Raw genomic sequence first — 22,201 nt, 5'->3', positions numbered from 1 at the left:
GAGTCTAAACTCCAAAGATTCTCAGTTCTGTGCTTCTATAATCCAAGGTTCTATGAGCTCCCAGCTCCAAGGTTCTCTATCAGTCTAAATTCCAAAGATTTTCAGTCCTGTGCTTCTATAATCCAAGGTTCTATGAGCTCCAGCTCCAAGGTTCTCTGACTATGAGTATAAATTTCAAAGACTCTCAATTCTGTGCTTCTATAACCCAAGGTTCTATGAGCTCTCATTCCCATCCCTCCTACCATCCAACCCATGTGAAATGCAGTCTCTGGAGAGAAACAGAGCTACAGCCTCCCAAGCCCATTGAAGCATGGAAGCCTATAACTTCAGGCTAGGCTGAGTATCTCTGATAAAACCTTGAGAAATCCCTCTGATAAGGTGCTGGAAAGCACCCCACGGGAAAAGGGAAGCCTTCTTGAACACTCTCCCATTTGTCCTCCTAAAAGCCCAGTGAGCAATGAGACCAAGGTTACATTGCAAGTCAGTGGCAGGTCAGGGACTAGAACCTAAAGTCTGTTTCCTAATTCAACACACTGACCAGTAATCAAACGCTATGCTCTCACTCTGAGCCCCTGCCTATATTTCCAGCATCTGGTACATGCTGGCATATCCTTGTACTCATCCATCCCATCCCCTTCCCTCTTTAGATCTCTCTGATTTGCTGCTGAGGTCTTGGCCATTGGCAAGTAATAAAGAGTTATCATTTCTTAAGATTTGCAAAGTGCCTTCCACATAATAAACAACCAAAAAGGAAGGGCTTCTGCATCAGTATTACAACAATTATTCCTCCAATTTTACAAAGGAGGAAAGTCAGGGTACCACCACCTTCTGATCACTCGGAGCCATATGTGACTCTTCCTTCGCCCTCACCCCCACATCCGACCACTTGCCAAGCCTTGTCACGTCTACCTACGCACCACTCACCACCCCAACTCAAGCCCTCCTCTCTTTTGCCTGGATTTTTGCTCATCTCCTACTTACGCTGATAGAAGCTCCTACTTCCGCCGACAGAAGCACCTACTTCCACCTCCCACCCTAAATCTGCAAAGTCCTTCCCCTTTCTTGCTACTTGTTCTCTAGAGCCAAGTGGAACAAGTGTACTTCTTCTTGCCCACGTTAACCCTCCAAACACTTGAAGACAGTATCCAAAGCTCTAGACAGGACCTCGAGTCATCTCATCTAACAGAAGATGAAAGCAAGGTGGGAAACATCAAGCAATTTGCCCAAGACCTCACAGGTAAGACGATAGAAGCAAGATCTGAATCCAGACCTTCTGAGTCTGAAGTCTAAAGACACCTCTTCACCAGTTCCTCTGATGGATTCTCCAGTGGTATACTCTTCATTGTCTCCCCCTATTAGTAACCCTCCAGAAGACCGGCTTGAGGTTGTTAATGTCAGTCCTAAAAGACATTACCTCAATCAGTCAAGCAAGTATTTATGAAGCTCCCATGCGCTGGAGTGGAATGACAACTAGAAAGGTAAGATGGTTCTTGCCCTCAAGGGGTTTGCATTCTACTAGAAGAGTAAAAGGTAATCACAGATGAGTAAGCGCATACAAGATTGGCTGGGTTGTTTGGGTTTTTTGTTGTTTTTTTTTTGTTTGCTTTTTCAGTAGAACCCGTGATGTCATTGGCATGAGGACCTGCTGTTGAGGAAGTTCTGATTACATTGGCTCTGCAGCTTCAGAGTCTAAGAGAGCTGAGTGGGGCCCTGAGCAGTTATGAGACTTGCTCAGAGTCACAAGAAAGGATACTTACAAAATAAAAACACTGTGATTTGGGTGTTGGATGTAGGCGGAAGGTCCTAACATCTGAAGGAATCAGGGAAGGCCTCTTGAAGGAGGTGGCCCCAGGCTGAGCACTGAAGGGAGCTAAAGGTTCCAACAAGCTGAGGTGACAAGGGAGAACATTCTAAACATGGGAAACAGCCTGAATAAAGGTACAGAGGTGGGAAATGAAATCCCCGGTTAATGGAACACCAAGTAAGCTAGTGTAGCTGCTATGTTTATCAGGGAGTGATATGTAGTCATCCAGGAGAGACAGGTTATAGCCAGACTGTGAAGGGCTGTAAATGCCAAAGAAAAAAGTTTGTACTTTATCTCAAAGGCGATAGGGAGCCAATGATGTTTCTTGAGCAGGGAAGTAAAGTGATCGGTTCTGTGCTTTAGGGACAACGATTTGGCAATGCTGCAGAGAATGGACCAGAGAAAGGAAAGCTTAGATGCATGGGTACCTACTACAATAATCCAGGTGAAAGATAAGAAGTGCCTGTACTAGGGTGAATGTGGTTTGAGTAGAGAGAAGGGGACAGATGCTAAAGATGTCGAGGGTGTAAGATTGAAAAGATTTGCCAAGTGACTGGATATGGAGGATGAGGGAAAGTGTCAAGTCAAGGATATCTTCTAGGTGGTAAACCTGGGCAGCTGGAAGAATGATGATGCCAGGACAAGCTCCTAATGGGTAAATGACTTAGAGCTAAGGAAGGTTGCATAAACAAATCAGAGAAGCATAAAAGAAATTAATCAGCAGATCTATGGTGAGGGGAAGAGCATGTGACCAAATAAGAGATAGGAGGTCAAATGGTTAATTTTGATCACACAAAACTGAAAAGGCTTTGCACATACAATACCAAAACACCTAAAATTAGAAGAAAAGCAGACAAATGGGGGGGATGGAATCTGTGCAGTAAATTTCTTTGATAAAAGTATCATTTTCAAAATATATAGGAAACTGATTCAAATGTATGAGGATTAGAGGTATTCCCCAATTGATAAATAGTCACCCATCAGATTGGCAAAGTTGACAAAAAAAAAGGAAAATGACAAATGCCACAGGGAATATGGAGAAATGGGGGCATTAATTCACTATTGATAGAACTATGAACTAGTCCAGTCATTCTGGAAAGTAATTTATGACTATGTACAAAAAACTATTAAATTGTGCCTATCTCTTGCCCTGGTGACACCACGGCCAGGCCTACACGCCAGTGAGATCAAAGAAAGAGGAAAAAGACTCATATGTATAAAAACTTTGTAGCAGCTCTTTTGGTGGTAGGAAAGAAGTGGAAACTGCAGGGGTGCCCTTCAAATGGTTACTGTACATGAATGTGAAGGAATACTACTGTGCCATAAGAACTGGCGAAGAGGATGATATTCAGAGGAAATCTTGGAAGACATGTATGAATTGATACAGCATGAAGTAAGCAGAACCCAGAGAAGAATTTGGCAACAACAGTGTAAAAACAACTTTGAAACCTAAGATCTCTAATCAATTTAATGACCAACCAAGATTCCAGAGGCCTGATGAGGAAGCCTCCTTCCTACCTGGATCGATGGACTCAGGAGGCAAATTAAGAAATAATTTTTTAAGGCATGATCAATGTGGAATTTTTTTTTGCCTGACTATGCATATTTATTACAAGGGTTTTATCTTTCATTTTTAAATGGGGGAGGGGTGAGGAAAGAAAATAAATGTTTGTTTATTGAAAAATTTTAATTACTTTTTTTTAAAAAGCTGCCTCTGGAACACCAAGTTGGGGATGTCTGGAAGGCAGGTAGAGACACAGGACTTGTGCTCAGGAGAAAGAGGTGAGAGCTGGATATATGGATTTGAGAGTAATCTGTATAGACATGATAGCTGAACTCCTGGGTGCCGATGAGATCCCAGAGAGAGGGTGGAGCCTGAGTTCTTAACCTTTTATTGTATCTTTGGGCAGTGTGGTGAAGCCTATGGACCCCTTCTCAGAATAGTATTTTTAAATACATAAAATACATAAGATGATGAAGGAAAAAATCATATTGAAATACAGTTATCAAAAAAAAATATTTTTAACTTCCTGGCCTCAGGTTAAAAAGTATGCTGTAAAGAGAGGAAAGGAGAGAGCCCAGAAAAAAAGCTCTGAAGGCAACATGTGGATAGTGATCTTGCAAAAGAGAAGGAGAAGAATTATTCTAAGAGGCAGAAGGAGAACCAGGAGACTACAGTGTCAGGAAAACCTAGGGAGGAGAAGGTGGTCAAGTGTCAAGAAGTAAGAGATTTAGGGGGAAAACCCATTCATTAGATTTGAGTGAGAGAGGGAGAAGAAGGGGGAGGGGGAGGGAAGGGAGAGAGGGAAGGAGAAAAAGGGAGGGAGGGAAGGAGGAAGAGAGGAACAGAAGGAAAGTGGGGGAGAAAGAGGGAGGGAAGAGGGGAAGAGAGAAAGGGGGAAGGAGGAAAGAGGGAGGGGGAGAGAAAGGGAGGGAGGAAAAGGGAGAGAGAGGGAGGGAGGGAAGGAGGAAGAAAGAGGGAGGGAGGAGGGGAAAAGAGAGGGGGGAGGAGGAAGAAGGGAGAGGGAGGAAAAAGGAGGAAGGAGAGGGAGGGAGAGATAGAGACAGAGAGAGAGAGAGATGAGTGGTGGCAGTGGAAAGAGCAGTTTTAGCCAAATGGTAGGGACAGACACCAGATTGCAAAGGGTTGAGAAGTGAGTGGGAGATGAGAAAGTGGAGTCAACAACTATATACAGCATTTTTTTCTAGGAGTCTGGCTGTGAAATGGAGGAGAATACAAGATGAGAGCTTGAAGTGATGGTCCAGTCCAGTGAAAGGTTTGCTGGTTTGTTTGTTTTTAAAGGATGTACATAGGCATCAGATAAGGAGCAGATAAACCTAGATAAGAAGAGGCTGAAAATTACAGAGAAAGAGGGAATGATGGGAGGGGAAAGGATCAAGGGCTGGCATTAGCAAGAAGAACCACCCTCTGAGACTGGAGCCAAGGAGGAAAGAGTGGGGGATGCTGCTGCTTTAAAGTGTGCCATTGGAGAGGAGAGGGAGCTCTCAATGGGCCGCCTCTGTTTCTTTCAGGAAAGTGTCACATAAGGTCCTCCCGCTGAGTGGAGAGGATTAGGGAGTGTCGGAAGACTTGAGAAAAGAAGATCTGGGACAGACACAGATGCTTGAGAGAAGGGCAAGGATGTGTCAATCAAGGCGGAGCAAAAGATCCCAGCTCATCAGTACTGGGGAGGATCAAGGAAGGTGCCTGGATAATGGGAGTAAGGCAGAGACTGGCCTGGATGCTCCTAATAGACCCAGACCCTCTGGCTGAGGACCACAAGTCAAGTCAACAAGCATTTATGAAGTACCTACCATGTGTGAGGTACTGTGCTAATGCTGGAAATACTAAGAAAAGTGAAAGCAAAGTGCCTGCCCTCAAAGAGCTCAGTCTAATGGAGGAGACAACATGTAAACTATGAACAAACAAGAGATAATCGGGGAAAATCAGAAACAACACCAGAAAGAAGGGGGTGGGGGTGGGATGGGGGAAGGCTCCTGGCAGAGATAGGATTTTAGCTAAGACTGGAGGGAAGCCAGGGAAGCCAGGAGGCAGAGATGATAGAGAGCATTCCTGGCAATAGAGACAGCCAGATAAAAAGCCTAGAACTAAGAGATGGAGATTCTTGTTCCAGGAACAGCAAGGAGGCCAGTGTCATTGGACTTTAGGGTATGTGGAAGGGAATAAAGTGTAAAAAACAAAAAACTAGAAAGGTAGAAGAGGATCAAGTTATAAAGGGCTTTAAAACCCAGAGAATTTTCTAGTTGATCTTAGAGGTAACAGGAAGTCAGTGACACTAGTTGGGAGTATAGTGAATGTTGTTCAGTCATTTCAGTCCTGTCTGACTCTTTGTGGGATTTTCTTGGCAAAGATACTGGAATGGTTTGTCATTTCCTTCTCTAGCTCCTTTTGTAGTTGAGGGAACTGAGGCAAACACTGAAGTGACTTGCTCAGGGTCACAGAGCTAGAAGTGTCTGAGGCTGGATTTGAGCTCAAGAAGCCGGGTCTTCCTGACTCCAGGCCCAGTGCTCTACCCACTGAGCCACCTAGCTCCCCTATAGTTTAGTGAACGGGAGCAGGGGCCGAGGTTTGATACGGCAGACCCACCAGCAGGGTATTTCAATAATCCAGGTATGAGGGGATAACAGCCTGCACCAGGCTGGTAGTAGTAACAGAGAAGACAAGGGGGCTTCTACAAGAGATGATACGAAGACAGAATGAGCAAGATTTGGCAACAGAATTGGATCCGGGAGGAGGGAGATGAGAGTAAGAAGCTGAGGATGACACCTAGGTTGTGAGTCTAGAAAACCAGGAGGGAGTGGTACCCTAAAAACCTAAAGAGAAGAGAGTATCAAGGAAGAAAGAGTGATCAACAGTGTGGAAGGCTGCAGAGAGGCTGAGGAGAAAGAGGATTGAGAAAAGGCTGTTGGATTTGGCAACTAAGAGATCCTTAGGAACTTTGGAGAGGGCAGTTTTAATGGAATGCTAAGACCAGAAGTCAGACTGCAGTTAGGAAGAGGAAAAGAAGTGGAGACTTCTGTCGTACGTGTCCTTCTCAAAGAGTTCGGCCGTGAAAGGGAAAAGAGGCATGGGACTATAGCTACTGGGGATGAACATATCAAGTAAGGGTTTTTTGAGGGTGGAGGAAATATAGGCATGTTTGTAAGTGATTGGGAAGCAGTCAGCAGAGAGGGAGAGACTGAAGATCGGTGAGAGTCAGAATGACAGCAGTGGCCATCTGCTAGAAGAGGCAGGCTGGAATAGGACTTGTGCGTGCAGAAGGGAGTCCTCCGGCAGGGAGAAAGGCCACCTCTTCATGTGAGATGGGGTGAAAGGGGAGATGGTGTCAGAGAGAATCCGAGTGATGTGACATAAGGAGAAGGGGAGAAGAGCAAGCTCTCATCAAATGACCTCAATTTTTTTTCAGGCAAGGTTTTCAGCCAAGATCCCAAATGCCCCAATGGACTGGATTAAAAGGCAGACAAACAGAATCTTAGAGACTTCAGAGTTTACCTACAGAAAGAGAAGTCAAGACTGCCCCACCCCCACTCCAAGTCAAACCACTGGCCAGTGGTGGAACTGAGACTAGAATTCAGGACTCTGATCTCAAGGCCAGAATCTCTCATACCACCTGACTCTCTTGGCCCTTGTCCAGAATGGGGATGATGAAAGGATCTGGTTTGGGCTGCTCCCCACCCCCAAAACCCAAACTAAGAACATCAGCCACAACTGCTCCAGTTTCCCCCCCTCCCTCAATCCTACCCCGCCACCACCAAGGGCCCTTGGGATGGCAAAAGTGGGTTTTGAGGCCAATGACTGGAGCAGGTGATGGCGCCATTACTGGGGCGCTTGTCCCTGATGAGAAGAAACCAAAGATTAAAAAGAGCCCTGGTTTTTTGAATCAGAGGACTGAGGTTATGGACTCAGCTTGGCTGCTTGACTGACCTTGGACCATTCATTTCCAAGCCTCAGTTTCCTTCTCTGTGAAATGTTCCCACCACCTAATTTAGGGAACTAATTAAGGATAAAATAAAGTCCTCAAAGCATTTTGTAAACATCAAAGTGGTCCATAAATGTTGGCTCTCATTCTTATTAATGATTCAGATTATTAGCATAGAAACAGGAGGTGTTATAATTATTACTGTCCTTTCTATCATACACAAGCTCTGTCAAGACTCAACCATGCACGAATGGCTCCCTCCAACTCACCGTCTTCCACTTCCCACTTGGGAGGTCCTGGGAGCTGATAGGGGCTGCATCTGATAGAATGTAAACTCCCTGACAGCAGACATCATGTCATTTCTGTTTTTGCATCCTAGATGCAAGGCATACAGTAGGCATCTAATAAATGCTTGTTAGCTGGTTGGTCCTCCAAAATAAACATGGCCCTCAAGCCCCACGTTCACTAACCATGGCACTATGGACCAGCTACTGTCTCTGGTCCTGGCAAGACAACCTGGTTTTATCTCTAGCCTGAACCCAGACTCTGGGCTATTTACTCTTTACTCATCCTCCTCCCTGGCTTCCAGACCACCATCCCCAAAGATGGAAAAACAAAGGGAAAGGAGAAAGAGGTAAAATTCACAAAAAGACATTTTGTCAGAGCTGAAAGAGAACATGGGCCATGTGCCATCAGAACCAGAAGGGGCCCCAGAACATAAAATGTGAGCTCAACATAGCACTAAAATTAACTGTATAACAAGCAATGATTAAGTACTGACTGTTTGCAAGGTATTGTACTAAGTGCTAGGGAAGCAAAGGCAAAAAAAAATGGACCAGTTCTTGATCTCACAGAGCTTATATTCTATCAAATACTGAATGTCAGAACTGAAAAAAACCTCAGAAATCATTCAGTCCGCCATCCTCATTGCAAAGATGAGAAGCAAAGAAGGCGCCTGGCTAAGGTCACACACCGTCTGAGATGTCAGGGATCGGGAGTTTATTCCAAGCCCTGTGCTCACTCAGCTCCAACATGTTGCCTCCCTTCCAGTGACAAAGACCTACCACTTTTGTTGCACTTTTATCTTAATAATAGCTAGCATTAATATGGCACTTTATGACTATTAATTAGATCCTCACAATGACCCTGGTAGGAAGGTGCTGTTATTATCCCTATCTTACAGGTGAGTAAACTCAGGCTAAGAGGAGTTACATGACTTGCCCTGGGTCACAGAGCTATTAAGTGTCCAAGTCAGAATGTGAATTCAGGCTTTCCCAACTGAAGGTCCAAAATTCTATCAACTGCACTATCGAGCTGACCCAATACCATAATCAATCAGTCAAGAAACATTTAAATGCCTACTATGTGTGAGGCTCTGGAGATATTGAGACCAAAAAAAAATGGAACAGTGCTTACCCTTTGGGGGCATATACTCTATGTACAACACACACATCTATAAGCATACACAGCACAAAGTAAACACAAGGCATTAAGAGATGGGGGGAACCAGGAAAGACCTCCTACAGAAGGTGGTAGGCATAGGAACTAAATCTTGAAGGAAGCCAAGAGGCAGAAGTAAGAGGGGAGACGATTCAGAGCCTTGAACAGTTACCCTGTGCTGCTGACCTTTGCCTTTCCCTGGCAGAAGCCAGGAGTCCATATCCCAGAGTGACTTCCACAATAAGCCCCACTCTGTGGTTTAGTTTGTATAGGCAGTTGTGTAGAGGCAGTGTTCTGACTTGGCTCTTCACTAGGGAGATGCCCTGGACCTTGGGGATTGTAGCCGGGTGGTCCAAGGCATGGCATGCTAGACACGGGGGGCAGCCAGTACCAAGGGGATCTCAGTTGTGTGTTTGTAGTGGGGAATCTGAGCCAGGAGGAAAATAACCATCAGCGTAATAATGATGGTGATGATGGTGATGATGATGATGATGGTGATGATGGTGATGATGATGATGGTGATGATGATGATGATGATCATGATGGTGATGATGATGATGATGATGATGACTTCGACGACAGTGGTGGTGGTGGTAGTGGTAACACTTTAAGGTTTGCAAAGCACTTTACAGATATTATCTCATTTGATCCTAACAACTCTGTAAAGTAGGTGCCACTACTATCCCCATTTCGCAGATGAGGCAACTGAGACAGACAGAGGTTAAGTGACTTGCCCAGGGTCATACAGCTAGGAAGTATCTGAGGCAGGCTTTGTGCTCAGGTCAGCCTGACTCTAATTTCAGCAGTAGATCTCACTTGGTCATCTAGCATGCCATACCTTGGACCACCTGGCTACAATCCCCAAGGTCCAGGGCATCTCCCTAGTGAAGAGCCAAGTCAGAACAGCGCCTCTACACATCTGTCTATACAAACTAAACTACAGAATGGGGCATATTGTGGAAGTCACTCCGGGATATGGACTCCTGGCTTCTGCCAGTGAAAGGCAAAGGTCAGCAGCATAGGGTAACTGTTCAAGGTTCTGAAACACCTGACACTGGGCCGCAAGAACATCTAGACTGTACTATGAATGAATGAATGAATGAATGAATATGCATTTATGAACCACTTACTATTTGCTATATATTGTGCTAAGTCCGGGTGACACAAGTACAAACAAGTAAGACAGTCCCTGCCCCCACGGAGCTTATATTCTAATAATGTTCTGTATGAACAACTTCTGGGTGGTGAAGGAAAAAATAAGAGATGGTATCATGGTGCAGTATGAACAGCAGTATCTTTAGAGTTAGAGGCCTGGGTTTGAATCTCACCTTCATCACTTGGTAAAGTTAACTCCTCTAGGCCTTAATTTCCTCAACTGTAAAATGAGGAAGTTTGACTGCATGGCCTCGAAGGTTTCCTCTGATACTATGATCCAAAGGTGCCCCTGTCTCTGGTCCAACATTTGCTGTGAAGACAGAACAGATTCTGATGGGCAAATTTAGCTCCTGTCGTAACTAGTTAGATTTTTTAGAAGTTTGGATGGGCCTGGCTTATTCGGTGGTGGGGAGGGAAGAGACCTAACCTCTCTGGGCCTCAATTTTCTCTTAGTAAAATAGGAAGAAGAGTTCTGCGGACAGAATTAGACTCCATCTCTGAGGTCCTTTCCAGGTCTAAGTCCCAGATGTCTACACTGACCAACCAGAAAGAGAGAAGGAGCATGATGGAAGTCTGGATAAAAGAGGCTTAGAGAGAAGGAGAATGATGAAGTCTGGATAAAAGAGGATTTCTGGGGGATGACAGGGTCAGGGCAGGGAACAGCTCCCCAAGATGAAACATAGAGAGGAGAAGATAGAGAGGGTGAGAGACAATTTTGGAAAAAGAAGCATTCAAGAGTTAATTACACCAACCCAGGGGCCCACACCCCACCCCTGGGCTCCACCAGAGGCTGCCCTAGGCTCAGACTAGTCTTTGTACAACTTGCTATTCCCCAAACCTGGCACTCCAGCACCCACCTCCATGCCTTTGCATAGGCTGTGTTCCATTCCAAGAATGCACTCCCTTTTCAACACTGACTTAGAATTCTTAGCTTCCTTCAAGGCTTCCTGGCTATAGAAAGCCTTCCTTGATCCCCCACCCCCACCCCAGTTGTTAATGTTCTCTCCCGAGATTCTCATTCTCCTTTTTTTTTTAACTTATCTCTGTACGTGTTGCATCCCCAAGTAGAATGTATACTCCTTGAGGGCAGGACCATTTGGTTTGGGCCGTTGTATCCCCAGCAGCAAGCCTAGGCCCTTGCTCTTAGCAGGTACCATTTAAAAGTTTGCTGAAGTGTGTTCTAGCATTCTATGTTCTAAGATTCCTTCCTGCTCTAACAGTCTGCTCTATACCCTATACAAGAATAGAGCTCACGGCAGGGGATAGAAGGCAGAGGTAGAAGGGGGCAGGCCCTTCCTTCTTCCCCAGAGGTCCTCCTGTCCTGGAGACCTCCTCCCTCCTACAGGACTCATAGGCAATGTCCTCCTCCCCCAGAGAGATGATTTCAGTCTCTCTCCCCACCCACAATCTCACCAATCTTGTCCAACTAGTTTTCACCCACGTACCCCCTGCCAGGTGGGGGAACAAAGGGCTGAGGCTGGGAGAGGCCTTTGAGCCAGGACCTTGGATCACAGCCTAAAAGACTGAAAGGGGCTGAAAAGATCAGTTAAAACAACACTTTTATTTTACAGATGAAGAAACTAAGGCCCAGAGAGGGAAAGGGACATAGCCAAGGCTGGGTAAGTCAGTGGCAGAGCTGAGACTGAGCCTGGCTGCCTTCCTTCAGAACTCAGGGGCCAAGACCCAGGATGCAAATTGCTCAAAGGGAGGGAGCTGAGCTCAGTAACTCCAATTTTCTGCAGGGTTTACCATCCTCATACACTTTTCTAGCCAGAGTATTGTGGGATAGGCGATCAGTGCATGAACTGTTATTCCCTATGAAGACTAAGGAAGACTTATATGAACAGATGCACAGTGAAAGAAAGAGAACCAGGAAAGCAATATACATGACAGCCATAACAAAGCAAATGGAAGGAACAATAAAAGAAAAAAACTGAATGCTGGTCAGTTATAATAACCAAGCTTCACCTTAAAGAAGAGCTAAGAAAATGTACCTTCCTCACTGCTTTGCAGCAGAGGTGGGGAACTAAGGGTGTAGAATACTGCATATATTATCACACTCAGTTAACGTTTGGTTGGTTAATTTTATAGAACAGCTTTTTTTTCCTTCCTTTTTTTGTTCTTTGTTACAAGGGATATCTGGCTAGGTAGAGGAGGAGGGAGGGCATATTCAAAGGTGAAGACAGGCTGAAACAAAAAAAAAATCAGTAATAATTAAACAATTAAAAAGAAATAATAAATAAAATGACCCAAGATAAAGATATAGGAGAAAAAATCATTACTCCCATTTTCGATATTAGGAAATTAGAATCTGGAGAGGTAACGTAGAATACAATACAATAAACATATTAAGTGCCTACTGTGTGCAGTGCTCTGTATTGAGCAGTAGAAAGATGAAACATTTAAAGGAGACTTGGTCCCTCCCTCCATGGAGCACAAGGTCTAGGAGGGAGATAAGGCACAGACATGGGGAAGGATGTGACCAGGTGTTTACAATCAGTAAATAGGCTTTTACTAACTGCATATTATGTGCTGGGCCCTCTGCTAATCACTAGGGATATAAAAGAAACGGGGTCCCTGCCCTCAAGGAGCTCACATTCTAATGGAGGAGACATGTAAGCCACTATCTACATACAAGATATTTATCAATCAATAAACATTTACAGTGTAAAAGAAAGGTAATCTCAGAAGGAAAGACACTAGCAGTGGGTGGGAGGGAGGAAGAGCATCAAAGGCCTTCTGCCAAAGGTGGAATTTGAACTAGTCTTGAAGGAAGTCAGCAGACAAAGGTGGAGGGGTGGGGGAAGAGCATTCCAGACATGAGGAACAGTTGGTGAAAGGGATGGAGTCAGGACATGGAAGGTCACGGTGTGAGGAACAGCAAGAACACAGTATCATTGGATCATAGAGTACATGGAGAGGAGGAAGAGGGTAAGGTAGAAAGGACCAGCTTCTGAAGATGATCTTTAAAAGCCAAACAAAGGAATTTACACTTAATCCTGGAGGAAATGGGGCACCACCATAAAACCATGCACACTCTTTGACTCAGCAGGAGCAGCACTACTAGGTCTGTATTCCAAAGAGATTTTAAAAAAAGAAAGAAAGAAAAAGGACTGACATGTACAAAAATATTTACAGCAGCTCCTTTTGTGGTGGCAAAGAATTGGAAATTGAGGGGAATGGATGAACAAGCTGTGGTATATGGTTATGTAATTCTACTGTGCTATAAGAAATGATGAGCAGATTCTCAGCAAGACAATGATTCAGGACAATTCTAAAAGACTCATGAGGGAAAAATGCTATCCTCCAGAGAAAGAACTATGGAGTCTGAATGCAGATCGAAGCATACTATTTTCACTTGTTTTTCGCTTTTCGTTCTTTCTTTCTCGTGGTTTTTCCCTTTTGTTCTGATTCTTCTCTCACAACATGACTAAAGCAGAAATACGTTTAACATGATTGCATATGTATAACATCAGATTGCTTGCCGTCTTGGAGAGGGCAAGCAAGGGAGGGATAAAAATTTGGAACTCAAAATTTTACAAAAATGAGTGTTGAAAACTATCTTTACAAGTAATTGGGAAAAAATAAAATACTATTAAGTAGGGGAAGAAAAAAAGAAATGATGAGCAGGGTGATTTTAGAAAAATCTGGAAAGACTTACATGAACAGATGCAAAGTAAAGTGAGCAGAACCAGGAAAACATTGTACACAGTAACAGCAACATTGTGCGATGATCAACTCTGAATGACAGCCATTCTCAGCAATACAATGACACAAGACAATTCTGAAGGTCTTAGGATGACAAACACCATCATCTCCAGAGAAAGAGCTGAGGGAGTCTGAATGTAGATCAAAGCATATTTTTTTACTTTCTTTATTTTTCTTGGGGTGGTTTGTTTTTCTTTCTTTTTTTTTTGGCCTGTGTTTTCTTTCACAACATGACTAATGTGGAAATATTTTTTGCACAACTGTACACGTACAACCTATATCAAATTGCTTGCCCTCTCAATGAGGGGGGAGGGGAGAGAAGGAAGGAGAAAATTTGAAACTCAAAACTCTACAAAACAAATGTTTAAAATGCTTACACATAACTGGAAAAAATATGAAAAAGATTTTTAAAAAAGAAATAGGGAGCCATTGGAGTCTATTGAGTAGGGGAGTGACTAACATGGTCAGAGCTTCACTTTAGGCATTTTGGCAACTGAGTGAAGGATGGGCTAGAGTGGGGAGAGACCAGAGGCAGGAAGACCAACTAGCAGGCTGTTGCAATAGCCCAGATACAAAGTAGATAAGGGCCTATACCAGGGGAGTGGTTATGTGAGTAGAAAAGCAATAATATGATGGAGAGACTGAAGAAGAAAGAGTAGAGGTGGGAAAACTATTAATTATGAGTCTACTGCAATAATCCTGAAAGGTCACAGGACCATAGTTCTAAAGCTAGAAACGATCTCAGAAGCCACTAGTCCAATTCTTCCATTTTACATGAGAAAACTGAAAGTTACAACCTGCCCAAGATCACACAAGGAGTCAGTGTCAGAGGCAAAATTTGAATCCATGTCCTTCTGACATCCCTCTCATGGGACAATGAGGACCTGGGCTAGTGATGTAGCAGTAGCATATCTGAGACATGGCACAGAGGCAGAATTGCCACAACAAAATTAACTGATTAAATATGAAACGCTGAATTCAGGTGGGAAAGCTGTTCTATAAAATTAACCAACCAAACGTTAACTGAGTGTGATAATATATGCAGTATTCTACACCCTTAGTTCCCCACCTCTGCTGCAAAGCAGTGAGGAAGGTACATTTTCTTAGCTCTTCTTTAAGGTGAAGCTTGGTTATTATAACTGACCAGCATTCAGTTTTTTTCTTTTATTGTTCCTTCCATTTGCGTTGTTATGGCTGTCATGTATATTGCTTTCCTGGTTCTCTTTCTTTCACTGTGCATCTGTTCATATAAGTCTTCCTTAGTCTTCATAGGGAATAACAGTTCATGCACTGATCGCCTATCCCACAATACTCTGGCTAGAATTCAAAATGGCCCCAAAGTTATAAATAGGAGAAGTCTAGGGGTAAAGATGAGTTCAGTTTGGGATCTGTTGAGGCTGAGCAAATGAGAGGACAGTGAGGAATGTCACAACCCCACAGACAGGCGGGCCCAGGGCAAGCACCTTCTTCAAACCTTTACCTCGACCTGGAGTCAGGAAGACATGAGTCCGAGTTCCACCTCTGACAACTACCAGCCGTGTGACCAGGAGCATGCCATTTAACCATGTCATTGCCTCATCTTCCTCATCTATACTATACTAAATGGCCTGTATGAACTCTTTTAGCTCTAAATCTATGGTCTTATGACCTTTCCCCATCAATCCCACATCCATCCTTGCTTCTTTCACAACAAAAGATTTCGCCTCCTCCTGTACAGAGGAGACTCACAACTCCTGATGTGAGTCCTTGCATCTCCCTTCCTCAATACCTCGAAAGCTCACCATCCCCTCTTCTCCATTCTCAGAGGATAAGGAAGTGAAGGCCAGCAAGACTAACTCTGCCTCCTGGGCCCTCAGTGCCTCTTCAAGGACCCTGGTCTAGCAATTAGCAGCTATCTCACCCTCCTGCACCATCAAGCTCTCTCTACTGGAGGGCAACAGTGCAGAGGTTATATAGCACTGGTCAGCGACTTACTGAACCACTCTGAGTCTCAGTTTCCCCATCTGTAAAATGAAGATCATAACAGCACCTGCTTCATGGAATAGGTGTAAAGATTCAATGAATAATGTATGTCAAATGCTTCACCAATCTTAAAGCACTATATAAATGTGAGCTGTTATTAGCATAGGGGCAGCTAGGTGGTGCAGCGGAGAGAGTGCTGGGCCTGGAATCAGGAAGACCTGAGTTCAAACCCAGTCTCAGACGCTTACTAGCTCTGTGACCCTAGGTAAGTCACTTAACCCTGTTTGCCTCAGTTACCTCATCTATAAAACAAGCTGGAGAAGGAAATGGCAAAATACTCCAATAGCTGTATGACTCTGAGCAAGTCACTTAACCCTGTTTGCCTCAGTTTCCTCATCTGTAAAATGAACTGGAAAGGGAAATGGCAAACCACTCCAGTATCTCTACCAAGAAAACCCCCAACGGGGTTATGAAGAGTAGGACACAACTGAAATGACTGAATAATTATTAATATTGGCGCCTTTTCCTCTGCCTACAGATGATCTCCAGACTCCTTGGGTTTAACCAGTGAGGAGTGGTCAGACAGGTTGGAGGACCAGAAAAGTGGTCCCCCTGGTGCCTTCAACCTCCAACGTCTCCCCTGGCAACATTTCACCCACTTCTTTCAACCCTTCTGTCCCATCTCTCCCTGTCCTGGTAAGGCCCAAGCCTCTGGAAAAAAAAGTCTACACTTGCTGCTTCTACTTCCACCACTGTCTTATTTTCTCCTTTTCCCACTCACTCATTCCTAAATATCTTAGAATCGGATTTTTATCCCTAACTGTATTAAAACCACTTGCTCAAAGGTCACCAAAGACCTGTTGTTAAACCTCATTAATAGCCTTTATTCAGTTGTTCCTCCTCGATTTTTCTGCAGTATCTGGTGCTGCTGACTACCTCCTCCCCCTTGCACCCTAGCCTCATCTGGCTCTGGAGATGCCACACTCTTTCCTGGTTCTCCTCTAAGTTGTCTGAGCACTCCTCACTGATTCATTCTCTCCCTCTAGCTGACTCTGTGTGGGTGTCCCCAGCTCTGGCTCTGTGGTCCTCTGCTGCTGTCTCTCTCTCGGTGATCTCATCCACTCCCTTGTATTCTATTACCACTACCATGCAGATGAGCCATAAATTCAATCTCTGGCCCCAATCGCTCCCCCGAGCTCCAGCTCTTCACTTTCAAAAGCCCAAAAGATATCCCCCACCTCAAAGGCAACATATATTTAAAATTAACCCATCATCTTCTCCCAATTCCCAATTTTAATTCTTCTTCCTCCCCCCATCTAATTGACTGCCCAATCTGTTGACTTTCCCTTATCAATCCTTCTCATATCTACTCCTTCCCTTCTATTCATACAGCCACCAGAATGCCTCCAATCTCTTCCCTTCTCCCATCCACCCTCCACACACTGGAGTAATCTTCCTAATACACAGATCTGACCATCTCACTCCTTTTCAAAAACTTGCCAATGGCTCTCCACTGAACAAGGTATACGCTCCTTAGTCTGGCACTCAGGGCCCTCCACTAAGCTTCAACCTACCTGGCTAGGCTTCCTTGCACTGCTCCCATTCACGTGGTCTTTGTTGCAGACAAACTGGCTTACTTTTGCGCTCCCAGTCCTCATCTCGTCCTGTCTCACCTCCAGGCTGTTGTTCATTCCAATTCTGGAGCCCAGTTCCGCCAAGGTCTATCACTCCCTTCCTTCAAGGTTTAGCATAGGCGATACCTCCCTCCAAGAAGCCTTATCTACCTGGCCTCTAGCTCCAAAGAGACTTGATCTCTTCCTACATAATGACTACAACGATACAAGTCGTAAGAACCCAAAAAACTTGAAATTGGACACCGTGGAATTATATAACCAAGCTTGGCCCAGGGGGAAAAAAGTGACAAACTTACACCTCCTTCCCTCTCTTTGCAGAGGCAGTGGGCTATGGGTTCCAAACATTGTCTATAACCAGACTAGTGCAGTGTGTTTATTCATTTTAGTGGACTGTGTTTTCCTCCCTACTGCAATAGGGTGCTGAAACTCTAAAAAACTGAGGAATTTCTGAGCCGCAGGACCAGACAGTAGCCCCCTCCACAAACATATATATCCATTCATTAGTCTTTGTATCACGCTCCAAACACAGAAGGAGCTTAACAAATGTTTCTTGTTTTGTATTGAATTTATTTGATGATTTGAGGAGGGGGGAGGTAGGAATTACAAAAATTCCTATTATTTCTGAATAGGAAATAAAATGTATTAATATCTTGATTCAAAAGAAAAGAAAGAGATCTTTCCCACCTCACATTTCTCATAGCCCTTTTCATGAATCTCTCTCTTTTGCATTGACCTCATTCTCCCTTGTAATACAGGAACATCTGTACATAAAACAAGCATTTTTGTACACGATGCATTCCCTGTAACAGTGTAAGCCCCCTAAAGCAAGAGACTGTCATTTTATCTCTGCAGATGAACAATTGGACACATAGTAGGTGCCTAGAAAATGCCTGAAGAACTGAATCAGGCCTCTGTCCCTGGCACATCATCCTGACCCTTAGCAGAGGAAGGAAGCTGCTTTTCACACTTCAGTCCCCTCTCTACCTTGAGACCTGGAGTGACATGAGCTACACCCAGGGAAGCCACTTTGCCTACAAACCCTACCCTGACACTCCCCACCCCCAGGCCAGCTGACATCTCTGGATGTCAAGGCCCCTCAGACCCTATAAGCCCTGGTCAACCCCTATCCTCACCCCTACCCCAATCGAGGGTAGTGTGAAGAATCTTCCCTGGGCTTTAGGGCTCAGCTTCCCAAGGGCCCCCAATGGAACTACCACAGTGGAGGTAAACCCAACGGCCCCTGGACTGTCTTTGATGCTCTGAGGTCTCCAGTGAAGTCAAGATGCTTCAGCTGGAACAATTCCAAGGGAATCCCAGGCTGGCGAGCTCAGGAAAGCACGGGTAGCCCCATGATCCATTAGGAAGTGTTACTGTTAGAAATGCTGCCTGAATTGGACAGTCTCTTAAGAAAGATTAGGTTTGTAGCTTTTGTGTCTGAGAAATGGGAACAGATCTTTGGTCAAAGTGAGGAAACCATCAGCCTAGCTCAAGACTATGCCCCATCTATGCCCACAAAGGAGGCCCCCAGAGCTCCTAAGGGTGTAGGGCAGGCAAGCTCTGACCACCAGCCTTCCTCACCACACCCAAAAGAGGACCACTAAAGAAGACTGGGCTCACCCAATATTCTAGCTAGCAGGGCCCTCACAGGGATTAGAGCAAAAAGCAGTTAGAAAGAGAGAAGTTACAAAGAGGCAATATGAAGCTTGATACAAGGAAAAACATTGTAACAGCAACTGCAATCACAAAGTGAAACAGGCTGCCTGGGTAGGTGATGAGCTCCCCGTCAAACGGGGCATTCAACCAAGACCAGCTGATCACTTGCTATTAACAATGTAGGGGAATTCCTGCTCAGAGGCAGGTCAGACAAGGTGGCCTGACTCTCCTGCCGGCTCGGACATTCTGGGAGATCTTCTAGCCCAATCCAACACCCTCATCATTTTACAGAGGAGGAGAAATAAGGAGGGGAGTGACTCGTGCAAGTTCCCTGCCTCACCCTTGCCCCCCCAAAAACAGGCTGGAACAGAGCAGAGGCGAGGTAGGACCCTGATTTCCTTGCTTGGACCTGGAACTAACCTCAATTTCCTCACCTGAAAAACAGCAAAAATTGCAATCTACTGTACTGCCGACCCTCACTAACGAAGTGCCAGATGTTGATCCTGTGCCTTTCTCTACTCTGCAACAGTCACGTTATCAGTAAGTCAATATGCATTTATTAAATGCTTGCTGTGTGCCAGGCACTATGCCAAGCAATGGGAATTCAAAGAAAGGCAAAGACGATCCTGCTTTCAAGAAGCTTACCATCTAATGCTAGTAAAATCACCATGTACAAACAAGACACAAAGGATGTACTGAAGGTGATCTAAAGGGGAGGCCTTAGCATTTTAGGGGACGGGGAAAGGCTTAGCTCTGCTCCAGTGTGGCCTCTTCTCACCCCAAACAAGAATCTCCAGACCTCTTAGCCCTGGGATAAGTCAGCCTTTTGCAAGCTCTCCCTGCTCTCCAAGGCCTCTGAGCCTGGAGTGGGGCAGGGTAGGGCCAGCCCCTCAGACCAGGGTATCATAGAGACCATGGCTTCCCTTTAGACCAGGGCCAGATGGTAGGTTCTTCCAGGGCTCCAAGGGTTAAGAGGCCTGGGTGAGAAAGGAAGGAGAGTCAGCCCCCTATGGTGACGGGCGGCTGTGTCCTGAGGTCAGCGGCTGCACGGGCCAGGAGCCCAGCTCCCCCCTCCCCCTCCCCCTCTCTCAGGAACAGAAGCCACTTGTTCCCTAGGCCTGGACTGCTTGGAGCTCTGGGTCCCCCAGGGTCGGGGGGAGGGGGCCTTGAACTGAGCCCAGAAACTCCCTCTCCCCTCCGGCTGGCTCTCTGAGGGCCTTCTTTTCCCTAGGGCCCTAAGCCTCCTCAGGGGAACAGAGCTTGGGATCCCTGGGGTCACTGCTAAAAGGGGAACAACCACAAGTCCCAGCCACTGAGTCCCACCAAGATCTAGTCTCCTAGAGAACCGACAGCCATCTGAAGGGGGGGGGCAGTGTCAGGGCTGGAGAGCCAAGGATGAAGGGGAGGGGGCAGCTAGGGTGCAAGGTAGAGAATGGAGAAAGCTTCAGATCCAAATCCCAGCCAACGGGATAGGTCACAACTTCCTCTGAGCCTCTCACCTCCATGCTCCCCTCCACCTCAACTGTCCATCCACTCTCTCCAAGGATCAGGTATTGTGGGGGAGATGGAGGAAGGAGAAGTAGGTCCAGATCTAACCCTCAAGGAGATCACAGTCTATGAGGGAGATAGAATTCACATACCAGGAACAATCAGAACAGGACAAGAAAAAACCTGGACTCACTGAAGGGAAGAATCAAAGTAAACATGGGAGGTCAGGGAAGCCTTCCCAGAGGGGGTGGTATTTGACCTGAGTCTGGATGAGAAATGACAAGCATGCACACAGAGTAGGAAAAACAGCTTAGGCAAAGGCACAGAGGGGAAAGGGACTCAACCCTAGCCAAAGAGGGTAGCCAGGATGGACAGGGGACATGGAGGAAGAGAGGGCTGGAGAGAAAGGATGGGGCAGACCTTTGGAAGCCTGGAACAAGAAGTCTGGTTTAGAATCTTTCCTGGTCTTCAGGGACCCTTAGCAAGCTTACAATGACTTCCAGTTCTCCCACATAAGAAGCCAGCTGATAATGGTACCTTACTGAACCCTGAGTCCTGAGTTTGGAGCCCCATCCAGGTTTCACCACAACTGTTCCCATTTCTATAGAACCTTAAGGTTGATATCCAACATCTACAAACTTTCCTCACAACAGCTCTATGAGGCAGACATTCCAGGCATTATAACCCCCCATTTTACAGATGATGAAACTGAGATCCAGAGACAGATAAGCAATTTGGCCTACGTCACAGGGCCAGTAAGCGTCAGAGCCAGGACTTTAACCCAGGTCTCCTGACTCAGGTCTGGGATTTTTCTACACAACTTCGTAGACTACCAAAGGCTGCTTTCTGGACGGCCTGCTTTTTTGCATTTTCCAACTACTCCAGGGCCCTGCCTGGGTCAGGGCCCTCCAATGCCCGGGATCCAAATGTCCCTCGACACCATTCTGAACTATAGCTGCTCTAGCTGCCCCAGCAAGACTGCTGACCCAAAAGAGCCTCTGACGGTACCGAGAAGCACCCCAATCCTGGTGCCTCATTGGGACCCACAGTGCTCCCAGACACCTCTCCAGGGAGCTTCCTGGCTTAAGCCCCCTCAAATCTGAGCTGCTTATCCCAGAAACAGAGCTCAGAGCCCTATGGCTGGCTCTCTCAGAACCGCCTAAGGGGCTCCCAGCAACCACTCATGGTTCCCGATCCCTCCGATCCGCCTCACAAGGACTTCAGCGTGTCTCCTTTTCACTAAGGTGAGTGCGGGGCTGTAGATCTCTCTTTCCGGGGCACAGGGGGAGCCACAGGCCATCAGAGCTGGAGAGACACTAGGAGATCAGAGTCCAGCGTATCTTAATTTACAAATGAAGAAAGTGATATCCAAAGGGGAGACCTGAATGACCCCAAGCTCATACTTCGAGTTAGGAGGCAAGTCTGGGGTAGAATACTAGTGGCCTGACTCCTCATTCAGAGTTTCCTAAGCCCCTTTCCCCGCAGCCCTGGGACACTACCTCCAGGAAGCCCTTGTGCCCTGGGCTGGCCAGAGCCTCCGACTTAAGCTCCCGAGCCCACCCCCAACCGGCAGCCTCAGAGGCTGGGGGCGGGATAAAATAACCAATGGGAGGGGGGAGGCGTGGGTCAAAGTTGTCCTCCCAGAACCCTCGGACACCTTGAGACGGAGATGGGACCCTCAGTTTACCAATCGGGGAAATGGGGAAGCCAGGGGTGGGGGAGAGGTACTGACCTGGCTCCCGCGCAGCGCGGACCCAGGCGTCCGAACTCTCCCGGCGCCTCCGCGGACTCGCGGCAGCCCCGGCCCCCCGAGCTTCCGCCCGCCCCACGTGACGCCCCCGGGGAGGGGCCGGGCCGGGGCCGGGGCTGAGCAGGGGGTGGGGGGAGGCCGGGCCCGCCTCCTCTGGGTCAGGCTG

The 22,201-nt window shown here is 46.1% G+C and overlaps 1 protein-coding gene across 1 annotated transcript in view; it reads right to left on the bottom strand.

The window, feature by feature from the left end:
- ARAP1 (ArfGAP with RhoGAP domain, ankyrin repeat and PH domain 1) overlaps positions 1-22,079 on the bottom strand; it is a 108,374-nt gene extending 86,295 nt beyond the window's left edge. The window contains 1 exon segment of the mRNA XM_036744554.1: positions 22,018-22,079. The gene's annotated coding sequence lies outside the window, so the exon portion shown is untranslated.
- Between the last annotated feature and the right edge of the window lie 122 nt (positions 22,080-22,201).

Source organism: Trichosurus vulpecula, chromosome 2 (genome assembly GCF_011100635.1).
Source record: "Trichosurus vulpecula isolate mTriVul1 chromosome 2, mTriVul1.pri, whole genome shotgun sequence".
In the NCBI taxonomy this organism is placed as follows: domain Eukaryota; kingdom Metazoa; phylum Chordata; class Mammalia; order Diprotodontia; family Phalangeridae; genus Trichosurus; species Trichosurus vulpecula.
This window is presented reverse-complemented; position numbering and strand designations above follow the sequence as displayed.